The 25,589-nt window shown below is 39.5% G+C and overlaps 1 protein-coding gene across 1 annotated transcript in view; it reads left to right on the top strand.

Annotated features, from left to right (window-relative positions):
* Window positions 1-25,589, top strand: part of LOC145984190 (patched domain-containing protein 3-like) — a 178,284-nt gene that overhangs the window by 37,410 nt on the left and 115,285 nt on the right. The gene's annotated exons all lie outside the window — the stretch shown is intronic.

Raw genomic sequence — 25,589 nt, 5'->3', positions numbered from 1 at the left:
AACTGTGCTATGTTGTGGTTGGAACTTGATGGAAAACTTAGCAAGTAGGTAAAATTATCCTCCGTGTATTGTGTTGTGCCATGAAGGCATCATGAAGTACTGATCCAAACATTCTCGATCTCTGCCATGGTGGAGGTGGTCTTATCGACATCATGCTCCGGCGCCCAGGTTGGATGAGCCTCAGGAGTCTGTTGTACAGAAACAATGACTGTAAAACTTCTGTCTCAGGAAAACTAATTGAAGCACCCCACGTAAAAAGCCTACACATATTCGACCAGCGTGACTTTCAAAACATATGAAGAAATGAAACACATTGGTAGCGTGAAACATTTTTTTGTTGATTCATACATCTAGATATTCTAGGCAATACTGTTAGTGTGTGCTCATGTCTCAAGCTTGTATATTTTCATGTTACATTTTAGAGCAGACCATTGTTCTTTCATCTCTTTCACAATTCATCTGATCATCACGATGAACCTATTAAGTTAGAAAATAGACGTTAAATAAATACACAACGATATAAAAATGGCACCATTCCAAAGAATTGGTATCCCATTATGTTAACTCATTTGGTAGGTTTGTAAAGCCACCAAATTTATCTTTGCAGTTCTAGTAGTATCCAACACATACGAGATCCTCGTAGATTCGTGGTATATCGTTCTTTACTTGCGTGGAAAGTATTTGCATGCAATTTAGCAGTAAAACAATTTATTGGTTTTTCATTCCACCAAATTTTATCATTTTAGTTTCCGTGCCAGGATGTGTATACGTGGAGGCCCAGTGCTAACAACATCGTGATCCCCAATCCTCCCACAGTATACAACTCCAGTTATAACTTTTTGAGCATATGTCAGATGGTTCGATCATTTTAAATATCTCGTGTTTTACATTTTGTGGCCCTTTTCAAATGACCTCTTTTTTTCCAAATGAGGACCCTTTGCTGATGGAGGCCCTGGACTGTAGCCCCCACCTTAAATGCGGGCCTTGTCTCCCCGATGGCGCAGTGCTAGCGTTGTCGCCTCGTAATCAAGGGGTTACGGGTTCGATTCCCGGGGGAGGCACATAGTGGATCGGATTCCACTTTAAACTGTAGGTCCAGTCCCGATTAGTCTTACTGTGGACTTAAAACACCAACTAATCAATTAAATCCAGGCCTGGTAATTTAATTCGTTTCTGAGATACCGATTGGTCACATGACTGACGCAGATTGGAAGAAATTCGGCTCAATTGCAACAATTTCAGAGTTCGATAATAATATTGCACATCTTTACCTTTTGACTTCGATGTAAGAATGAAAATGGTTTATATCCCAAAACATTGCTCGATCTTTTAATGCAATAACTTTCATTTTTCTACGTATTTTTAGTAGTTTCTGAGATCGATAATCATAAAATTATTCGATTGTTAACCCTCAACTTTCGACTTCATGATTTCAAATTATTGCGTAAAAGTATGCAGTATATGCTATGTAAAATCAATTCTATCACTTCCAAATATTAAAATCTACTAGAAATATCTTCAAATAGTGAAATCTATCACGATGAGACCTACTCTTTAAATCGAATAGAGAAAAAACTGATTGAACCATCACATGCCACATTATGTAAGTATTTACGCATCTGCATTCCTCTAAAATGAGCCTAATGCGTTGCTTTGTTTGGAAATTGACACCACAAAGTCAGTTGTACATACAAGGATAATTCCGGAAATCGTTTCCAGGTGCATTCACCGGCTATAACGAGTGCCACAAGGTCGACTTCTTTTTATTCACATTCTTGGCCGTTTATAAAGTTAGGTGCATTGCAACAAATGGTATTTACCAGATGGCTTTACAGCTGTCGCTAAAGATACTAATTAATTCCGACTGGAACTCTTTAACATCTATGTTAAAGGATTAATTGGAAGAAGGGCGTAACTCAGAAAACATAATTTAGAAGTAATCAACTAATTTGCTACAATATACAGTGCTCTCTCTTTAATTCGAACTTGGATAATTCGAACAAAAGCACATTCCCCTTGAAACACATATATAAAACAATGTTAAAAATGACTACTTAATTCGAATTTTGAAGGTTAAATTTGGATAATTCGAAGTCAGGATAAATCTATCCAAGAAAGACCAAAGTGGTTGCTACATAAGAAATTCCAACAGATGACTCATAACCCTTTTCTTCTTGAAAAGGTTGTTTTTATGGTTAACAGATGTGCCGACGGCATATAAGAGAGGGCAGCGGGAATCCCCAGAGCTTTTGTTTGTAGGAATGTGACCTTCACCCTCTCAGAACAAGTTGAGAGGGGAGCGAATGGATGTGGCCGTTCTCACTTCATTTCTGCAACCTTGTGTTCTGACGTCAGACGAGGAATGCCTACGAGGTTAGGTTAGGTTCCATTAGCATAAATACAATTAAATTTTATTATTTAGGCTGAGAGAACTAACCCTAGCTAACCTAGCCTAACAATGTAGGCAAGTATCCTAAAATTAAAAAGCCTTCTCCCGTGACGTCAGTACACAAGGTTGCTAAAGTGTGGTGCGATAAGTGAGACCCGGGAGCGGAAAGCCGGACAGAAGGGGTCATTTGTCTGTGTGTTTTAGTGGAGTCACAATGTCGAAACGTGGTGCGTACAGTAGCTTAACATTAGATAAGAAAGTTGAAGTGCTTAGAGAGGTAGAAAGAGGAATGAAAAAGAATGAAAAACAATCACGTGATGCGAATATTCCAATAAGTGTACTGTTCCTGGATGGAGATATGGATAAAACATAGCAGTTGTAAGGTAAGGTATACTGCTTGCGTATTAATGCAGTTTTATGTTTAATACAGTGTGTTATTTCAATGATTTTTTTTTATTATATTCTGGATAATTCGAATTTTTTTCGTAGCCCTTGGAGTTCGAATTAAAGATTCAACTGTACCTGCATATTCTATCTCAGCAAGAGATGCAGGGATCAGATAGTTTTCGGTGATTACCTCCACACTATGCTTTCTGAGGTATGCCCTTCTTCCAACTAACACTTCAATTGTTGATGGAGCCAGAAGGCACAAGAAGCCAGCCCTGGTGTCTAACGCGTTGATTGTCCGAATTACGATCTCGACTCTGGAGGTTATGGATTCGAGTCCTGGATAAGTTTCTTTTGTGTTTTGAATTTTATCTATAATTATTTAATATGTACACTTTTATAAGCAAAACTCTGTTGACGTGTATTCTTTTCACAAAAAATTGACAGTAGTATAACTATCAATTTCCTACCTTAAAAGTAAGATCTAAATACTGCAACTTACTGAATAATAATTATAACTCTGGTAATACATACTAGTCCTCCTCCGTGGCCGAGCGGTCTAAGGCGGTATTCGACTGAAGGGACGGCATGGTTTCGAGTCCGCCTGGGTTCAGTCTCTGGGTTTTGGATCTGTGGCAACCCACCAACGTGAGGAAATTGGAGTAACCCGATCTGGGAAATCTCCTACAACGGCTGAGGGTTCGACGTGCTGACCAAACGTCACCCCATTACCAGTTGAAGATCTCCACACCCCTAGGTAGAATTGTGGAAGGGAGACTGGCAGTCTGGAGATAGGCCAAGGCCCTTCGAGGGCTGTAGAGCAACGGACTATGAATACATATAATCTCAGAGGCGAGGGAATTTCCTTTCCCCGATTGGGAACGAATTTACAAGTGTAGAGACTGAGAAATAGAATCCAGAGGGAAAGAATATTCCCTGGCTCCCCCTTTTAATCCAGACACTGAATGTAATGAAATATGGTCTATGAAACGAATTTTTTCAACCGGTGGAAGAGAGCGAGTTAGGTTTCCAAGAAATCATATCTGAAATGGTCTGTTGATATTTCTCGTAGTGTATAATGCTTACCATGATGCAGCTACCTTTATCCTGTTTTATTATCCTTTTGTTTGTTCCGCTTTATCACTTTGTTGGCAACGACAGTCCTATCCCACGTGCAGATAATGGGGTTCACTAAAAAACAAACTCTGCAACTGACTGTATGAGTGGTCTGTCCACCTTAGTCTAACATTCATCAGAAGTTTTCCATGCACGATTTCAATGATGCAAGCTTAAGTATTGTTGCCACTTCAAACATACTTACATTTTAAAAATACAATATGGATAACGTATTCAGCCATTTAACACGCATAAACTGGCTTTTGCTGTGGAATTCAGCAGTCTCCGTGACTGATTGTCGACTCACGATCTTGCCGGGTTGCCGATGGTTCCGGGTTAGAGTCTTTGCCTGGGCATGGATATTTGTTATGAGTGTGTTATATATTTCATATAATCGTTATGATTAGTCCAAAGAGGCAGAAAATCTATGTAAAATAAGGGAAATATAATAAATAGAATTAAAGATAGAAATAATAAGCGGTAAACGAGGAAAAATGTTTGGAAATCATTTGGAGCCTGGATTTTTTTAAATATGAATATGCACGAAAATGGGTGTACAGGGTGTTTTACTAATGTCTACTGTTTTTTAGGGTAAATTTTCAATATTATTGATATCCATACGTTAGCTAAACAATTGCATCCATTCATTTATCACTTTTGGGATTCCATCACGGCAGTTGGTCTTAGTGAAATTCGCTTTAAATGTTCGCTATGGATGATGATGCAACATGTCATTTTTATCGTTAACAATCTGGACTGTTTGACATGTTTGTCGTCCCAGCGGAAATGCCTTTTGAAAAGCAAACATTGCGAACTCGAACATCCGAATGCGTCCACTGACAATTATTGGTTGTTTGTGAAATAAAACGTAGGTTTGAGTTTCACGTGGAGGATTCTGTTTTCTTTCGTACCGTTATATTTTGCAACTTTGTCCGGTACATTACAGAGCATATCAAAATTTAGTGAACAATGCATAACATTTAGACGCAAAGTGCAAAGTTTTAGATGCCAGAGTTCCTGTATACTAGAAACCTACATGTCTGCCTATTTTTAGAACAACACCACGAGAAATAAGAGGACTATCTTAATTTATTCCTTTATACTCACGCTGAAACTTTCTTCGAAGTGAAACCTTTTGGTCACCAGAACACTTCAGAATATGTAGTAACTTTGCACTTAAATGTTTGATAGTCCAAGAAACATAATTTGATTGGTGATGCTGAAGTAGACCTTTCATACCAATCCAGTCTAAGGCATTATTTGTGGTTGTTCTCTTGTGACTTTCATCAGGTAATCACTTGCAAATCATGCAAACGTTTCTGTCATACAATTGCATAGTCACTAAAATGGCGACCTTATAGTTATTTCGGCACAAAACTGGAAACATTTTTCGTCTTGCGGCCGCTAATTTCGAACCATGGTATGTAAGGTTTTAACATTTGTAGTTGTCTGCAACCGAGCCAATCCATAAATTTCTCGTACATACGATAAATAGTTAAATAACGTTCTAGGTCTCTGAAATTGTTCTTGGAACTTCCAGCAACCTTCGCTTGGAGAATGAAACATTTTCAAGCTCACCGAAACACTTCCATCAAGCTCACCATCTCTCTCTTCTTTCTTCTAGTGTTAACCTAACCATTGTATCTGAAAATAAAATAAAATAAAATGTTCATTCCGCATGTGTATTAATATAATTTTGACATACGCTGTCTTTTATCTATCCGGATTTTGATTTCAGTCTCAACCATGTTTTAAGACAAAGGATTGAGTATTTAGTTCTACTTGGTTTGTATTGAAAAAAATATTTCCAACTTCCAGGCTCGGCGTATTTGGTAATTCCTTTGTCATAAAAATTTGTGGGAGAGAGTCGACTGGGATAATGGATGTCATTTTCTGATGTTTAACACACGGTTCTCAAAGTTCGTCATAAAATAATTTGTATTCCCACAGTTATATTTGAGAAAATGTTGCACAACAACGATGGAGCTAGTCTGTGAAGTATGACACCTTGAAACACAAGGTCGATTATGACGCACTATTCAAATTAATATAAGTGGCACATAGTTAATTATACAGTCACTGTTGCTTTCTTAATGTAGCTACTCTTGATTGTTGTGTAGAATCTGTATATTTTGAGAACTGATTACTGATTTTTGTGGAAAGAATTGGATGGTTAGTTGCGATTTACAACAGGTTTTAGGACATAGAGGTTGAAATATGAGCAGTAACATTCCAAAAAATGTTGATACATCGACGACAAAATGTTTCAGATAACCAAAAATTTCAACTAATAACACTACCAATTTAAATCACTTTTAATAGCTTTCATATAAAAAATACCCCATTGAAACACATCAGTGAAGATGGGTGTAGTGCCACATTTCAGTGGCTAGAATTCCACTATATTACCCTATATTCCACTACAAACTACCCACTATGTTAGTCACTGTACGCATAAAGTTAGTTTAAATTTGAAGCAGTATGATATGCTTTTTAATCAAAATTATTTTTATTTTTAAAGATGATACTCTTGATTTCCCGTCAAATCAGCATTTTTGAAATTACAGCCTTGTGAAATGAGAAATGGAAGGAAACGTTCTTTTTGAGATTATACTCTTAGCGACGCTCACTTTTGTTACTGTAATAACAGGGTGGTATTTGTCTAGGAGGGGTTGAAATCTAATTTTCTCCTCTGGAAACTTGCATATACATTTTTTTTTTGTTATAAATATGTATCTCTGGGTTGACGATAATTCATACCTTTTTTATTCTAATTCTCGCAGTATAATTTTGCATATCATATACACCTGAAATAACGTTCAGATTTCGGCAGAGGACCAATAGCGCAGACTCTTCGCACATTCCTTTTTTAGGGTGCGAGAGCAAGATTGGCAAACTAATATATAATGTATGCATATGTGTTATAACAAACAAGACAGTTTAATGAGAATATTAGTGTAGATTCGAAAATATTCATAGCAGTCTCGGTGGTATTGTCACCGACGGTTCCAGATTCGAGTCATGGCCTGGACATGGCAGTTCCGTTGGGACTGCTTCTTCATCGGTGTCCTAAAGAGGCAGAAAATGAACGTGCCCGACCTCTGTGGCGGAGCGGTTAGCACAGGTGTTCCGGGCTTGAATTCCGACCGGGGCATGGGTGTTCTGTGTGAGTGTTCGTTCATTATATCACCTAGGATCCGGCACGAAGACCGCCTTTATGGGAGACCCCCTCTGTTGCCGCGTTTACCTACGAAGGAACTCACGGTCAGACAACCAATTAGTTTCTTGGGCAAGAAGCGGTAACGATAACAATAGGATTTTCTCAAAATAACAGTTTTGTGATGTGAATGGACACCGCTTGGTACAGATGGCCATAGACTAATCCTCATCTTCGCGATTAGCCAAAAATGGCAGAAAAGCAAAACAAAAATGAAATCATAAAATCAACGTAAAATAAGAAATATAGAAAGAAAAGTTTTCCGGAAGAAAATGCGTTTTTAAAAACTTATCTTGAGATATAATGGGTTTCCTCCTCCGGTATTCAATTCTAATTAATGTCTTATAATTCCGGAAGCATATGATTCCAGAAAAAAAATATGATTATTTGTGTTACCCGATACTTTCACTCTTTTGTTTCCATTGACTGAATAGAACAGAATTTTACCGTCTGGAATGTAATGTGTGTCCATATTTTATAAATTTAGTTTAAGTTGGGTCCTGTAATATGTCATGCTCTGAAGGAAGGATCTCTCATAATTGCAGACAATGAAAAGAAACAAGTCATCTGAAACACATTTTTGTTCATACACTGCGAATAACGTGCATTAAAATGTTGGTAAATTTTCCTTACATTTTTAAAAGATGGGAATTTACACATGCTCATTCCTATCACGTGTTATATAACCTGATGCTTCATAAGAAGTCAAAGGACGATCCTCACACTGGAAAATTTCCAAATACCACACTCTTAAATAAAATGTTATACACCAACATATTGTGTCAATTTCTTCCCAGGGTTTGAAACTTGAAATAAATCAAAGTAGTATGGATGTTCAAAAATTGATTTTTGAATTCTGTAAGGCATAATAGTTTCATGTAATTGGTAACTTGTAAGCATATTAGATTTATGGAGAAACTGACAACACAAGTAAACAAGGAGCGTCATCAACTTCAGTGACCAAGGCCACTGTGGCTACTTTGTGGTCTTGTTCTTCTGCTTGTGATGATGAATTTTGCAATGCGTGTGCGGTGAGGGAAGGAGGCAGTTATAGTTTCAAGTCAGGATATATTGATAGTACCGAACCTTAAACTTCATACCCAAGGACAGTGCGTGCAATATGCTATTAAACAAATTCAAGGATTTTTCACTTTTGCTCGGTGAAATTTATAACTGTTAGTATCGCGTGTGAAAAAGTGGTGTAGCAGGTTTGGGAACTTATGGGATTCTGTAACCCTGTAGTAATTCATTTTGTTTCACTCTCACTAGAGATTTTTTTTTAGTAAAATTTTTAAATATGAAGAACCACAAATGACTGTGCATTTTATTAACAATATTTATTCATTTCTTTTATGGTTAGCAGGGGCCTCCTCGACGGAGTAGTGGTAACGTCTTCACCTTGTAATCAAGGAGTCCCGGGTTCGATACCTGGTGGACGCACATGGCACAGTGGTTCGGATCCCACTTTAAACTGTAGGTCCAGTCCCTATACGCCTTCATGGCGTGGTGCTATGCACAGGGGAACACTTTTTTTACTTTTTTATAGAGATCACTTTGGTGGACGAGAGCGTTGATTTGAACAGATTTGAAATCGGATAACCAGAAAATTAAGAGGTAGCTTTATTGCACAAGACTTGGCATTGGCCAGAGCTGTCCGAGTATCTGTCCGTCTTTGACTGCAACAATGCTTTGGTGCTCTGCGAAGGTGACATTTATCCCTGAACCCGATAAGATTTGGAACAACTGCACTGTGCCACGAAAATTGAACTCGTGACCTTACAAATAAAGTTCACTATTATAAGTAATGACTTAACTCATTTGGCCTTTGAACACTTGTCAATCCAATATAATTCTAGTCTGATTTTCACCAGAATGTGAATCGGTGCCCCTTGCAATTGCGATTGTTGGCTTTATTCAACCGAAGTAGAGAAACGACTGCGGATTATGTTTCTTTTCCTTTCTCTCTAGCTCTCTTAAGCAATGCGTTACCGGCCATACCCGGAAACCCTATCCTAACAATTTCTTAACTCCCGACAGCACTATAAATGGGGTTAACAACCGGCCTCAGGAGAAGCAAACAAGCACGTGAAGGATCGAGATCGGGCCGCGAGAACACAACAGTGCCGGACGGGGAGAATCCTCTACAGGGCCGCCCAGAAGCCGTGGGGCCCAAACTAGGGCCTGTCCAGAGGCGAGACGGAGTTGGAGGGTTTGCCAAAATAAACTCGGTCACTTAACTATTCAATTAGTGTTTCTTTAATTTACCTCTGACTCGTTGCCCGTTGGTCAACGGGTCCTACCCTCTAATAAGGGTGAAATCCGGTACGGCTGAGGATTTAACGCCCCCAATTGTGTCTCCAGGGACCAGCCCTGGGACACAAACCTTAGCTCGTAACGAATGGAACATACATTAACCATACTTAAAGGCGCATCCACACTATGCCGGATCTGCTTTACCAAATTGGATGGACGTCCCCATAGCCCTGCACTGTGTGGACGTGCATTAGTCGAGTTCTATGCCTATACTGTGTCCCGGTTCTCTCTGGAGCAAGGCCGCTCATAGCAGCGGAGAAGGTTGGGATCAAATGGCAGAGCGAAGCAGTGCACGCTGCTGCGAAGGCTGGTAACCGCAGTCGCTTTTCCCCCTCCACGCAATCCCGTTCCCTCTCACGTGTTCAATGGTGGAGCCATCTCGCGTCGCTACTTGCTCAGATATTTGTTTTCGTTCGCTTGCTCCAGAGATACGGGACAGAGTATAGTCGGGTCCTTCCCGATGGCGTAGTGGCAACGTCGTCGCCATGTAATCAAGGGGTCCCGGGTTCGATACTCGGTTGAGGCACATGGTGGCTGAGATTCTACTTGAAACTGTAGGTCCCGTCCCGATTAGAGTTTATGTGCATAAAGTGGACTTAAAAACAAACTCAATCCACGCTTAGTTGACACCACATCTGAAATACATTGTGAAAATGTATGACGAGAAAGATGAGCTTTTGTAATTATTATTTCTAGTGCTATCAAGAATCCACGCAAATTTTGGATTTGTCAAAGTCTGAAAAGTCGAAATAAATATAGGGCAAGTGATGTATTTTCCGTATGACAAGTTGCAACTTTGAAACTTTAAGATTGGAACTAAAATAATTCGGCCCAGCTCCACTACGCGAGTCGGCATGACTTCCTTTGAAGTTGACTGCTACTAGTCTGTTTGGAGTCGGCATGCCGCGCGGCAAGTCGGAAATGGTCGACGAGATGTACCCCTTTGAGACCGACCGGCATAGTAGGGATGCAGTGAGAGAGTAGGCATATAAATTTACTATATTTCATAACATTTTGACGAAAGTAGTAGTTATGAACAGAGAAGTCACGTAGTTGATACTTCACACTATTTCCACCCTAACAATTTTCCAACAAACGTTTATCAAGGGTTGGGCCCAACGGGGGGAACAAATGCTGCCTACGTCCCTGGCTCGAGGAAATTTGAGGCATTCAAGCTCAGTAGTACCCCTTAAATACGCCAGAGTATTAAGTCAAACTTATCTGCAACTTGGCCAGTATGCACAAAGATGCACTCAGTTTCATGCTATTCGGTCTTCACTCATAATCGTGATTTCATTACTAAATCAGAAGTAGTAGGAGTCTCTACTTCCGGTGAATCATCCCCATAGGAATAAGAACAAACAAGACTTAACGAGAAAAAAAAAATACAATAAGCACTCACTCATGCATTGTTTGCAAATGTGCTACCTTAAATTTTGGGGTTTCGCAATTTACAATTAGTTCCGTTTGCCTGTGTTGAAAAAAATGGTAACCATAACATGTTGAATGTTCTATTCGTTACGCCATGATGCTCGATTGTCTTGACTCTCTAGGATAAGTTTAGCGAACGACAAGCCAGCAATGGAAAATCCCAGCTTTCCGTCAATTGTAGAAGATTTGAATGAGCACTGAATCTGCACGAAGTACGGCGGGATATGCTATCCAATTGCAGCTGCAATACTAATTCTCAAGGACCTCCAGGATAGCTCAGCGGTTAACGCTGTCACCTTATGAAGAGGTTCACTTCCCGGATGGGGAACGTATCAACTGTAGGTCCAGTTCCCTTTAGTTTTCCTATGCATAAAGTTAAATTAAAACGAGGAAGTGTCGAAAGTGGGAAAATGAAGCAGTATTTAAGTGCATGATTGTAATATTATTTTTAGTATTTTTAATAACTTATTAATTTTGATTAATTCTATTGAATTGTCTTGGAAAAGGGAGAATGGTAGGACATAACTTCAAAAAACAATGTTTTTGCACAATTGCATGCTTTTTTATGTTGGAATAAATTTTGAATGACACGCATATTTTAAGCCTAATAAATTCAAACCTCACTAAATACGAAACGTACAGTACATAATGTTAATGAAATTTGTTGACTTTGGCAATAAACTGGAGAATGTTATAAATATGTACATAATTCTTTACTTAAGAAGTAAATCATTACGAACCAGGGTTAGTGTGTTGTGGTCAGTTTTTTTATATGATGAATTTCCTACGTGTTGCCAAGACGCATAGTGAATGTAGTGTAGATAATTTAAGGTATGCTACAACAAAAATGTGCCTGATTGTGTTTTAAAGATTGATTTGGCTTATTTTACTTCGCTTTTCTGCCACTGGCTAATCGCGAGGATGAGTGATGATATTATGAATTTGATGAAGGAACACCCACAACGAACATCCATGGCCAGGTCGGAATTCGAACTCTGGACCTCTGACTTCGCAGAGCACTGTGCTAAACACTCCACCACTAAGATCGGCTACTAGTCAGAAGAGACAGAAACGCACGTTTAGTTTGATTTGGTGTTTTAAGTCCACTTTATGCACAGTAAGGCTAATCGGGACTAGACCTACAGTTTAAAGTGGGATCAGAACCACTTGTGCCTCCACCGGGTATCGAACCCGGGACCCCTCAATTACAAGGCAATGACGCTACCACTGCGCCATGGGGGGGGCCCAGAAACGCACGTTATTGTTGGTAATGGTTAATATATGGTATACATGACATAGACCTGTGCATTATATTGCAAGCATAGACCAAAAAAATACCACTTTAGATTTATCATTATAATTTTTGCTTAACATTTTTAACATTTGCAGTGTTGGAATTTTTCTGTTCTTTGCATTAATTATTAATTATTAATCAAAGCTCCAACTTCTGACAATAGGTTTCCCTTGTAGAGTTCGTACATTTCTAAATGTTAAAATTTCACTTTTAATTTCCAAAGAGATCAGAACCTAGTAACGTGGTTGATAAAAACTAGTTTTCTCCTAAGTTGTTACCCTTGAACTATGTTATCTTACTTTAACTCATTTTCGGTTAAAGCGTGCTATTTTTCCACACCGGTAGCATGTTATTTAGCATTTGTACGCATTTTAAAATTGGATTTGGATTGATTGATTGACTTTATTTTACTTCGCTTTTCTTACACTTCTGGCCAATATCGAAGACTAGGATGAGTGATTATATGATGTAATTGATGAAGGGACACCCAAAAAGAACACCCATGCCCAGGCCGGAATTCGAACCCGGGACCTCTGACGTCTTTGCGCGCTCTGATAACCAGTCCGTCGCGGAGGTCGGCAGTTTTCAGTTTGAAATATTAGTACTGTTTTGAGATTGGTTATACAAGTATTTTGTCCATTCTTAGTTTTACTATTGTACAGTGTGTTTAAAAATAATTGATATCATTACAGATGTAAATATCTCAGTAACTACATAGTCAGATTTATGCCTAAAAATTTGAATAAGAAATTCAAAGGTATATGGATGTCACAAATGATTGTTCACAAGTGTTCAATATGCGCACCTCCTGTGACACGGCCTCCCCGGTGGAGCAGTGTTACCGTCGTCTCCTTGTAATCAAGGGGTCCCGGGTTCGATTCCCGGTGGAAGTGCATAGGGGTTCGGATCCCACTTTAAGCTGTAGGTCCAGTCCCGATTAGCCTTACTGTCCATAAAGTGGACTTAAAACACCAACTCGATCAAACAATCCTGTGACACGGCTCACGTCAAGTTGGTAGTCCAGCTCCTGTCAAACACGCTGCAGCATGTATGTGGTAAGTCTCCAGTGCGGCGGCAATTCTCTGCTGGAGTTCCTCTATGCTTGTAGGAAGAGGGGAGACATAGAAGAGGCCTTTTACATAGCCCCAGAGAAAAAAATAGAAGGGTCAGGTCTGGCGAGAGTGGCGGCCATTTCAAAAGCACATTATCTTCATTACTAGCACGCCCGATCCATCTCCCTGGCAGTCTCTCATTGAAATACTCCCGCGCAGTGAGCTTCCAGTGAGGTTGTTCCCCGTCCTGTTGCAAAATGAAGTGTTCCATGTTCGCTTGCAATGAGTGCATTCATAAGCCAGGTCTGAAGCATTTGCAGATAATCATTGGTGGTCACATTTCCCGAAAGAAAAACGGGCCATGAAGATGATTCTTGGAGATGGCACAGAAGACAGCCACTTTCGGCGAGTCTCTCAGTTGCTCGAGTGTGGCATGGGGAATCAAAGTTGTCTTCATACACATTGACTTTTGAGGTGTTTCTACACATACTGTTAATTTTTCAGATTATTTGCACGAGAATGGTAACGTTATTAGATTACGAAAATGTATCAAATTTTTTGAAACGCCCGGTATTTTTGGACGTCAGGGATCCTGGTTCGAATCCCAGCCTGGGTGTGTGTTTGGATGAGGATGATCAGATGAAATCGATGAAGAGAGACTCTCAAAGAATACCCATGTCTACTCCAGGACTCGAACCTGGGAACTTCGGTGGCGAGGTTGCAAGTCGAAAATTTAACGCGCTCGGCCACAGAACCCGGCGATTGAAATTCGACTTGATTTTTGTTATTTAGCGTCTCTTTTCTACAGCTTTTGGCCAATTGCGATGATGAGGATGAATGATGACATGATGGAATTCATGAAGGGACTCTCACAAAGAACGCCAGGCCGAGATTCGAACCAGAGACCCCTGGAAGATTGAATTTGGAGTGCATGCCCACATTCAAATAAATATAACTGAATGAAACTGTCTGCAAGGATAGCATGATATTTGTTTACTGGTGACAGTTGCCAGTTCTGAATTAATTTCCTTCTATTGCTTTTCTGCCTCTTGGGGGTTAATAACGACGACGAGGACGAATGCTGAACTGTGAAATAGATGGACTCATCCAGGGTTCGAACCTTCGACCTCAGGTTTCGTAGCGTGTGACGCTTACCACTCTGCCACGCAGTGTGAATTTCGGTCAAGGCATCAGCGTCTAATGTTGCCCATATACGCTGACGAAGTTGTTTGGCTGGTGGAGAAGGTTTTTCACAGGAGTATTTTTCTGCACAAACAGATACGTAGAAATTTTCTTGACTAATTACTCCTTTGAGAATTTATACCAGATGACTTCTCTGCACGCAATTCCTGTGTAATTAGTTATTTCCGAATAATTTGGATGTTCCTAGAAGTCGAAGTACTCTATAAACTTGATGTGTCGTCAGAGCCATGTGAAACGGACTTTCCAAGTTCCTTCACTCATTGCTATCCTACCATCAATAATTGCTCTCTGAACTCGACGAGGAACATTTTACGTAATTTTCATGAGAAACATTATGTAGCCTAATTTTCTCAAGTTATGGTAGTGCTTGCCTGTGTCGGAACATTATTCATATTTTCTTTCTACAGTTCTAGGTTCATCGCGACGATGAAATTGTACAGTCACGGACACTTCTGGGTTGTAACGATAGCATTTGTTTCCAATAGAATCATTACAACCCAGAACTGTCCGTGACTGTATGACGAATTGTAATCGTCTTGTAATGTAGGAATGGCAGGTTCGATTCCTGGCGGGGGTGCACATTCAGACCCCACATTAAATTGTAGATTCCATCGGGATTAGCCGACCTCCGTAGCGGAGTGGTTAGCACAGCGCGATACAATGCCAGAGGTCCCGGGCTCGAATCCCAGCCTGAGCATTGGTGTTCTTTATGGGTGTTCCTTCATCAATGTCATCGTATCACTCATCCTCATCTTCGCGATTAGCCGGAAGTAGCAGAAAGGCAAAGTAAAATAAACTAAATGAATCAATCGATCAACCAATCACGATTAACTTATCTGGGCAGAGAATGGACTCCAATCAAACTTTGCCAAACACGAAGATCCTCGCCTTACCCAGGATTCTAACCTGTGATCTTTTTTTGTCGTAGCGCGTAACGTTAATTTCTGTCAAAGGCAGCCAGTATACCCAAATTTACTTCTTTGCCTCTGTTCCAGGTTCGAATCTTAGAAGGGATAGTAGTGAGATCCGATGTCCTCCCATGTTGTTTCAACTACGACATTACTAAGGTCCTATATGCCTTCATCTTCTGTTTTACGCGGCTTTCAAAACGATTATATTAGAATGTTACAGCATTCTGCGAGAGAAACATTAACCTTTAATTCGCCGTCACTGAAGTTTAGTATATATCTATGTAAGAAATGTACATAATTTATAAATCGCAATATTTCTGCAGGAGCCGCCCATTGTGAGGAGGCTTGAATCCTAATTATCTATTTCGTTACATCATCACGATTAACCCAACAGGTAGAAAAGTGATGCAAAAAACCAACATACCTGTAAAACCTACACGTGTGATGCATTCATCATGGCCATAGCTTATAAATATAGACTCTCGCTGTCCTGTCGTTACAAACAATGTGCACTTACACAAAGTGACCTGTAAGCATGAAATGAGTTTTTTACTCATCAGTAAAGCGTGTATAGGTTGTCAAATAACCACCACGTGCATGCCATTCTTGTTGAGACTCCTAGGACATGTATTCTTCACCATGCCATCGGTTTTGCTTTCCTAACTATAGTTAAAACTTAAAAACTCAGAACAGTTGCGTGCTTTGGGAGGAGTGATGTACAGTGGGATCCTTGAGTATTACCGTGCAAATTGTCCATCACCATGTTCCTGCACTTTATTTGACCCAATAAGAGCTTCAAGAATTAAAGGAAAACTCAAAACAAGCTGTTGACAACTTCTGCACCAGCATACATAAAATCCATCGCTTTAAACCACATAGGCTGCAAGAGAAAAATTAAATTGTCATGGACAATTTGCACGATAATACTCATGGAAGTACGAAGTAAGTGTACAGTCACGGACACTTCTGGGTTGTAACGATTTCATTCAAAATCAACGATATTGTTAGAACCCAGAAATGTCCGTGACTGTACGTGACATACGCCTCTATTACAAATCCTTTAGGTACCCTTACAGTAAAAAAAATAGAAAATAGCATAAATTGGTTCTTTTAAGACGTAAATAGGTTGAAGGTATTTTTTTAAAAAAATAAACTGGAATTCTTTCTTACACGTACAATAGTTTATTTCTGTTGTATTATAAATCAGACTTCTTAAAAGCCAATAAAAACTTTTGTATTAATTTCTAATAATTTTAATGTTACCAGCATTGTCGAAAATATTTTTAAAAAATTGTCTCGAGGGTTACTAATATTGTTATATGAATCATTATTTGTCGATGGTAATTTAACGTCGCTTTTGGTTAATCGTGACAATAGGTATGAATAATGATCAGACAATCCTTACCAGGATTCTACTCTCTCCAGCTGTACGTACTGTGAGACCTGTATTCACCTTACAATGTGTAACAGACGTATCCTTATAGCTATGGATTATATTCTTGGCCTTGACTGCCACCAAAAGATCCGGGTTTCATTCCCAGCCTGAGTCATCTCAGGTGGGAATTTTTCCGACGTCCCAGACTCTATACTCTGTCCCCGGAATCTGTGAATCAAGGCCGCGCATAGCGGCATAGAAAGGGGGAAATAGAGTGGGCAGAGCGAAAGCAGTACACGCTGTTGAGAAGGCTGGTAACTGCAGTCGTTGTCCCCCTCAATGCAATTCTGTCCCCCCCCCCCACGTGTCCATTGGTGGAGCTGTCTCGTGTCATTACTTGAGCAGTGACTTGTTTTCGTTCGCTTGCTCCAGAGATACCCGGGACAGAGTATAGTTAAATGGGCACTAAGAGTCTGGCGTAGCTAAATCCCGGCGTGGGGATAGCCTTTATGGTTGTGACTGTTGCCGCGTTTACCTACGAAGAAACTTGCGGTCAAACAGCAAATTAGGATTACCACTGCCCCTCTGTTTGGGCAACCAGCAGCAACCTTAGAAACCCTCCTCCCCGCAGCAGCCATCAGGATTTTGTCAAAATATATGTTCAATAAAATCTTCTTCCAACATAAGACTTTCGCTGAGTCACGCGACCTTGGAAATCTGCTCCCCGTAGCTCTCGTCGAATCTTGTAGAGGTAAACCCGATTTCCAATTCCAGATTCCACTTCCAAAGCGATTTTTGGAGCACTTATTTACGTCTCTCTTTATTCTCCTCAGATTAGCTTCTGCTGTTTGAAAAAATGTTCTTGAACGAGCACGATGTTCAAGTCAGGTCTTCCTTCATGAAGTGTCTGATACATACTGTATCTAGGGCTAAGTTGATGACTTAAAAAATCTCAAAAAATGACCCATAGAATTCTTAAAATTATTTAAAATTAACCCATAGAATGATCTTCAAATTAATAAAAGTGACTTAAAAACTGACCTAAAAACAATTTCCGCCCTTAAAATAAAAGCATGAATGTATTTCATAAATTACAAGAGACTAGTTGAATAATTTGATAAAATCTGTTGTTTGGTGGTTTAAACTATCGAAGCAAAGGCAAAAAAAAAACAATTAAGTGCTAATGTAGTTTTCTATATTTTTACTTCAAGGTTAAATAAAATACTCTGCAAGGTGTATACGATATATTGTCCAGCAGTAGTAATGTCCTCAAAATTCAAAATTTTTACAACCATGTAAAGTAAGATACTGCGCCACAATCGATACAGTGAAATTTTTGTTACTTTGCTCGTGACCTCACAACATATGATCGTCTCGTCCTTCATGCATTTCCACCAGAGTCCGTCATTATCCCTCATTTAATTTTTTTTTTTTGCCACTGAAAAGTCTCCTTTCACTCTGAAGAACACATGGAGGTCAGTCGCAGCATAGACTGCATGAGTTGTTTCCTTGCAGGCGACGAAGAGCTAAATATAATTCAAGAATTCGTGTTTCTTTTGACTTCATGTACGAAGTCATCTTCATCATCTCAATAAAAACAATGTTAAAACTTTTATTCTGAAAACTGACTCTGACCCAGCCACCGAAATGGTTGTTTACACTTTGCTATTTTCTACCCCGTTGTCCAAGCACCTTGAGTGTTCGAATCTTTTCGCCACGTAAGGTTCCGGGTTCGAGTCCCGATTTGGGCAAGAAATTCCTTCAATCACTTCCATCTAATCATCATTCATTCTTACCGTAGCGATTAGTCAAAAGTGTCAGAAGAGCAATGGAAAACAAGGAAAGTACAAAAAATGGTTATCAAACATACTGTAGATTTCTTTACCTCTTTAGTTTAATTATGCTGCTGAGTATGAATGATTAAATGAAATGGATTTATAGACGGTCACAAAGGAAGATTTATCCGAAGACGCGACCGTACAAGTACGTGGAAACTACGAAGAGTCTAGATACAGTAATTTGTTAAAGCCTAGTTTTATGCAACGTGAATGCTAAAACAAACTCAATGAAGATCTTCAAAGGGAGAGGGGAACTATAGCTTGGGGAAGGAGGTGTTCCATATTGTTAAATTGTAAGTCCACAGACTTCCGGTAATGCTACGAAATGAACAATCTATACTAAGAAAGTTTCTAATTAAGATCAATTGCTCATGCATCTGCTCTGTTAAGAGTAATTAACATGCTGCAGATACTCGATTGATTGATTGATTTGGCGTTTTAAGTCCACTTTATGCACACTAAGACTAATCGGGACTGGATCTACAGTTTAAAGTTGAATCCGAACCACTGTGTGCCTCCACCACGTAGATTGGCAATTGCGATAATGAGGATCATTAATGAACCGATGAAGTAGACGATAGAAGAAACCAACTTAATAAACAAAGGGGTCCCAAAGTCAAAGTTTGTAAGCCCACTTCATGTTCATATAGGCTAATCCGGACTGGACCTACAGGAATAGTTGTTACAATTACAGTGGGATCCGAACCACTCTACATTTTGTCTCCACCGGAAATCGAACCCAGAAACCCTTGATTACAAGGTCGCTGCGTTAGCCGTTACGCTATGGGGAACTCCTCCGGAGTTCCGGATTCGATTACTGATGCAAATATGCTTCAGTATGTTAGCTCTCATTCTAAACTATAGTCCTAGTCTAGTCTCGATTAGCCTATTGTAAAGTGGAGTTGAAACAAACTTTGACACAAGCTTTCATGCCTTGCCTACGGTTTGAACCAAGAATTATAGACTTTGCAGCACGTTGATGTATTCCCTCCTCCAAGGTGGATGGATGCCTACAACTTGCAAACTCGGAACTTGGCCTATGCAAAATTGATAGCGTAGCTGACAGTGAGACAGTAATTGACTTGACTAAGTATTTTTTAGGTATCACAGGCATTTGATTAATACACATTCATTAAAATGCCATGCTACCATTGATCAAATAGTAACAACACATAAAACTCGAGAAAAACGAGCACTAAATAATACTTTATTTGACAAATTAAGCGGATGAATGAAGATACTTTCAGACAAGCGTCAACATGATAAGCAAGTGCTAATTCCATGGAGATATTAACTCTAAAAGCATACCATTAGGAAGTAATATCTTGCCAAACATCCATAACCTTGGACATCTTAGGAATCGTTGTTTAACCTACGTCTAGCACAAAGTACTGTGTTTAAAAGGTCGTTGTATATTTTAAACTCTCTTGCTAATAGTCTGCATTAGGAAGTCATTTACGTAAGTATGTAAGTCTCCTTCGTAAGTGCAAAATAGTGTTACGTTGCTTTCGTGCTCTTTCCAGCGTCGTTATTTTTGGCAAAGTTTATTTAAATCCACTTTTATTCTCAGATATGCTAATTGGGACTGGATTTACAGCTCGCAGTGTTCCGTACCACTGTGCAACGTTGATCCACCGGGAACTCGTAACCCTTTATTGCAAGACAACAACAACGGTAGCCACTACGTTATCGGGAAGGCTGTCATGTCATTTTAATTATCGGGATTTGATATCTGTAAATTGGCATCATTAATCAACGAATAGCAGTGTGTTAAAACTAGGAACGAGACTGGAACGAGACAAGTATCTGTCTCTTCTTGTCTCGGAACGCCTCTTGGACCGCTCTTACAATCAACCCTTGTCAGCAGGGTTGTTAAAGGTCCAGGAATTTAAAATAAATTCAACTCCGATTCAGGAGAGAAAATCAGCAAGCGTAAATGCGTTCTGAACTTAAAGAACCCTTTTATCTGTAATGTATTTCAATTCGGTCTAGGAACTCTTTTTCCGGATAAATTTAATTACGGTGCAGGAACCTTTTTTCCGGATAAATTTAAATATGGTCCAGGAACCTATTTGCAATGAAACAACACGCAACTTGGAGGACCGAATTTAAATTGTGCGAGAAAAAAGGTTCCAGTCCAGTCCACCGCGGCCACAAATGGAAATAAAAAATGGAAAATTCATATTTCTCTTCGCAAATAGGTTCCTTGACTACTTTTCATCCCGTTGTTCTAACAGGTAATTCGCATGAGATTTCTATTAAATATAGTACGGGAATTATAATAGATTTCAGCAAGATTTGCACTTCAGTCGCATTCCCTGGATGCCATTAATGTAAATGATTTGCTGCAGACCGCTGTTCTAAGAGGTAATGAGAATTTGTTAATACATAACATTATCTACTATTCGCAGAATTCAATCTTTCTAGGTGAAAACCTAGAATAGTGCCTAAAATAAGTGCACCTGTCCTTCAAGGGCAGTGTTAGAACCAGTAGTTTCCGTAACGTTGTTGCTTTGTCATCGGCGGATATCTTGGAGGTCGAGTATGTATCAGTTGCACGTTCACGTGTTAACCCGTGTTCGTTTTGCCAATGACTCTTGGCTTTTGATCAGTTGCGTCAGAAGAAGAATGCCCGCCGTATATGATTCATTCTTCTTGACTGATTTTAGGCGTAAAGAAGGGGGGGAAATACTTGTGTGGGTGTGTTCGTGTGAATGACGGTGACTCAAGCTTAGGGCTCGACTGGACCTTTAGCAGCCCTCAGGGCGATTTTTTTTTTTTTCAAATTTTCGTCTCCATTCAAAAAACCCCTGTGATATTCCAAAATCTGAAAAATTACATCAGCTTAGAATTCCTTCTACAGCATTGACGTGAATTTTTGTGTAGTTTACTTTCACTGTTAACTAGATATTCTCAATAGTTTCGCGATTAGGTAAGTCTATTAAACTATTGATAATAATCGCCCTGACGGCTGCTAAGGTCCAGTCGAGCCTTAAGCCGGTTTGATAAAAATTCCCTTATTCTATACTTAGATTTGTCATAGTGGGCAAGTACTCATGAGCACGTACCCCAACGTTATCGACCTCGCCTTGCAATCAAGGGGTCCTGGGTTCGATACGTGGTGGAGACATATGGTGGTTAGGATACCACTTGTATTGTCCTCGTTTCCATCCAACCCTGGATTTACTTCCTTTCATTCATCCAATTTCTCTCTTTCCACACCTCTCCCTGGGTGTCTCGAGAGCAGATTAAAGCTTGACGCCCATTGAGACTCCAGAAACGTGTCAACAGAACTCGGCAGACCCGCTTCCGACGTCTCAGTGGGCGATAACCTGCAGACTTCTGACACGGAAATTCCGCGCTTTGGTTCCGCGCGTTTCCCTGTATTTGGCGGTACATCATTTAATTTCAATAGATGTACACAACAGAAGTTCTGTTGCCGGATATTTCCGTGTTTCGCCGCGTCTCAGTGGGCGTCAAGCTTAACAGTAACGCCGGAGTTTCTGATGGGGGTGGGGGTCATACATACAATATTTATGTCCGTCCCTAGGTTCGTTTACAATGCAATACACAAGTACGGAAAGTGAATATACTACTGGTAATGGGCAGGATTTACTCATGGATATTATATTTAAATCAAAACAATATCTCTGGAGGATTACATAGGGACTCCATCTTATAACATAAGAAACTTACTTATATACGTTATATACTTATAACTTATTGGTTCAAAGTTGTTTGTGAATTATTATCTATTCACACCCACCACAACAATATTTGTACTCGTGCAAACAATATTGTTTGACGACAGAGGCCACACGCTTAAATTTTCCCATAATTTCACACATTTTTTTATTATCGCTTGATGAAGCACATTTACAGTATATTTTGGAAATCTAACGATATGAGTTGTTCTAAAGTCAATCCAAGATGCTATTTTCTGTATTTCAAAATTTTCAACATTATTCAGCATTTTGTGATATTTGTTCTTTAATTTGCATAATTTGACATATGTTTGGGTTTGTTCAACATATTTTCTGTTACATATTTATTGCATTATAAAATCCCACCGACCCATTTAAGAGATCAGAATGTAACATTTCAGAAAAGTAATCTTCACATAAAAAAAGGTCAACATTATATTAATTCTTTCAACCCCCCGCAGTAATTATGCCTCTATTGTATATTTACTATGTCACGTCTATAGTTGAAAATACAGAAATGGCACTTTAGTACATTTAAAAATGTGAAATTGTTCCTGTAATGCAGTAATCACTTCACATGTTTCAAGCTATTTCAGAGATATTCAACATTATGATTTTTCCATGGCTTCTTATCTTCAACAGAAAACGATTGAATAGTATTTTTTTTAAAGTTTTTTTATACAAAAATATATATTTCTTCACACATTTCGACAATTTTATTACAAACCTTATTACTAAATAATTAGTAGATCTGATTTTTCAATCATTTTCCTGTAAACAAACTAACAAGGAACGGTGGACACGAAACATAAACACTTCCGGTACGTATAACCAATAATGATATATGATATGTTGTTTTAAGTCCACTTTATGCACAGTAAGGCTAATCGGGACTGGACCTACAGTTTAAAGTGGGATCCGAACCACTTGTGCCTCCACCGGGTATCGAACCCGGGACCCCTTGATTACAAGGCGACGACGCTACCACTGCACCATCGGGGAGACCCGTATAACCAATAAGAAAGTGTTATATCCCTCTGGTTCTGCAGCGCTCTAGGGTTTGTAAATACGCCCACCGGGTATCGAACCCGGGAAACATTATGGAAATAACTGTACATCTTCGTGTGAACCATTGTCGTCAATGTAAGAATGCCTATAAGATGGAATGCCTTGTTTCAAACTCTCTCTCTTTGTGTTCAAGCCGATCTCCGTGACAGAGTGGTGCTACGACGCCAGGGGTCCTGGGTTCGAATCCCTGCCTGGCATGGATGTTTCTTTGTGGGTATCCTTCAATCAATTTCATCATATCATTATCACTCATCCTCATCTTCGTTAAAAGTGGCAGAAAAACAAAGTAAACCAAACCAACCAATCAGTCAATCGATCAACGAATCCTGGGTTCCATTGTAACGTATGGCCAATGGGTATTGGTTTCGATGATTCGTTCAGATTAGCTTCAGTGCGAAAAGTGGAGCAACTCTATACTTTTAGAAATGTTTTGCCATGTCAAGAATGTCGTGACCACAAAGAATAAATGGTACTTTTGAAATTATTGCATTTCGAAAATGAGGAACCCGCTGCATCATTCAAATTCAGCCGATAAACAAAGGTTGCTCGATTTACATGAGAATTAGTTCCTGGATGACAGGAAGATTACAGGCATTACTTTACAAAGAGCAGCTAGGAAGTGCACTCAAGCAGCGCGCGGAGGGCAATTGCCGAAGCGAGTGACTTTCTCAGTCAAGGCCGTCAACCGAGGGTTAATTCATGACATTGCAGAACTTCCTAATGCAAATCAACTTCAAAACGCTTTTTTTTTTGTTACCAATCGTAGTTTTTCAGTGAACCGACACTTGAAGAATGATGATTTCTTGCTCCGTGGAAAGTTTCAAGGCCTTTTCCCAACGTAACACTTGGCACAAATACATCACAGCGACTCATATGATAACGTAAATTGGACATTGTAACATTACAAAAGTATGAATGAGACGTTGTGTACTGTATGGGTTGCCCGAAATGTGTTAGTTATTCATTTCAACGTCTTTCGCTTGGCTTTAAAGCTTACCCTTTGATATATGTATCCCGTATGGCACACAACTAACAAAATGTGAAAATACAATATAACCAGGGTGTAACCTTTCTAAAATATTACAGAGACGTGTGCTGTGCGGGATTATATAGACAGTACCGGTGCGGTGACAAATATTGATGAGGGGTCGACTTTCGATCTCTCCACTAAAGTTCCCGGGTTTGAATCCCAGTCCGAGGATGGGTGTCATTGTGTGTGTTCCTTCATCACTCATCCTCATCGTCACAATGAGCCAAAAGTGGCAGAAATCGATGTGAAATAACAAAAGTACAAACATACAAGGGATAGATTCTAAAACGTTGTTTCAAATTAGAATGCAGGTGTCGACTCAGTGAATTTACTTTGTTCATGTCTGGTATTTCTACAATTACAGCGTTTCTAATTTTGAAGATTAGAAGATTGCTGTTCTCGTGCGACGTAGAAACAATTTGATTTTTTATATAATCTAATGCTAGCAGAAAAGATGTTTCTCTCTCCCCCCCCCCCCCCACCTCTCTCTCTCAATACACGTGTCCAACTTTCAGACACAGAGCATCAAAACATACTCGACATTTCCATGATATAGAAAAGCAAAGAAATTGTGAGAAATATATTCTCTTAGAAATACTAGACCAATGTGTGTGTGGGAGGTGGATAGGGGTTCAACTCTTTCTTTTGTATGTCATTGTGCACTTTTAAAGTCTCTATACATATGCTGATGTTGTGTTGGGGTTAGCTTACGTAGCTTTTCTCTCACTTTTTGCTAATCGTGACTGCGATGATGAATAGTGTAAATTGATGAAGGAAGACTTTCAAAGTGACGATGTTCGGGCCGTGATTCGAACCAAGCATAGAGGTCATTAGTCGATCACTGGACCTCCGAGGCGACTACGGATCCGTTACGAGATATTCTTGGTGAATAACAAGAGCAGCCTTTACTAAAATTACTAAAACACCCTCAGCAGTTTGTTTGAAATCCTTGCGACAGTACCAAGGTTCTTGAATTACGTCATTTCCTGATGCCTGGGCAGCATGACCAACCCATCAATTTGTAGACGGTTTCTTTCCATTTGAGAGGAGATAATAAACGACAGAAACACACGACTTTCATTGCGAGAGAGCCATCTGTGGCAAGCCGAGAAAGTGCAATAATTTGAACCTGTGACTGAAAGGGCAAGAAAGAGCGCGGCACCGGCATCACGGAACAATATGACCCAGGATGCGGATAATTGAAAGGAAGAGCTAGGACCAAGAACCTCAGGAAACCAAGGTTATATTTATCCTAGAAATC

This window comes from Lepisma saccharinum, chromosome 2 (genome assembly GCF_977018435.1).
Source record: "Lepisma saccharinum chromosome 2, izLepSacc3.1, whole genome shotgun sequence".
Lineage (NCBI taxonomy): Eukaryota > Metazoa > Arthropoda > Insecta > Zygentoma > Lepismatidae > Lepisma > Lepisma saccharinum.
Note: the sequence above shows the minus strand (reverse complement) of the source record. Positions and strands in the feature narration are given on the sequence as shown.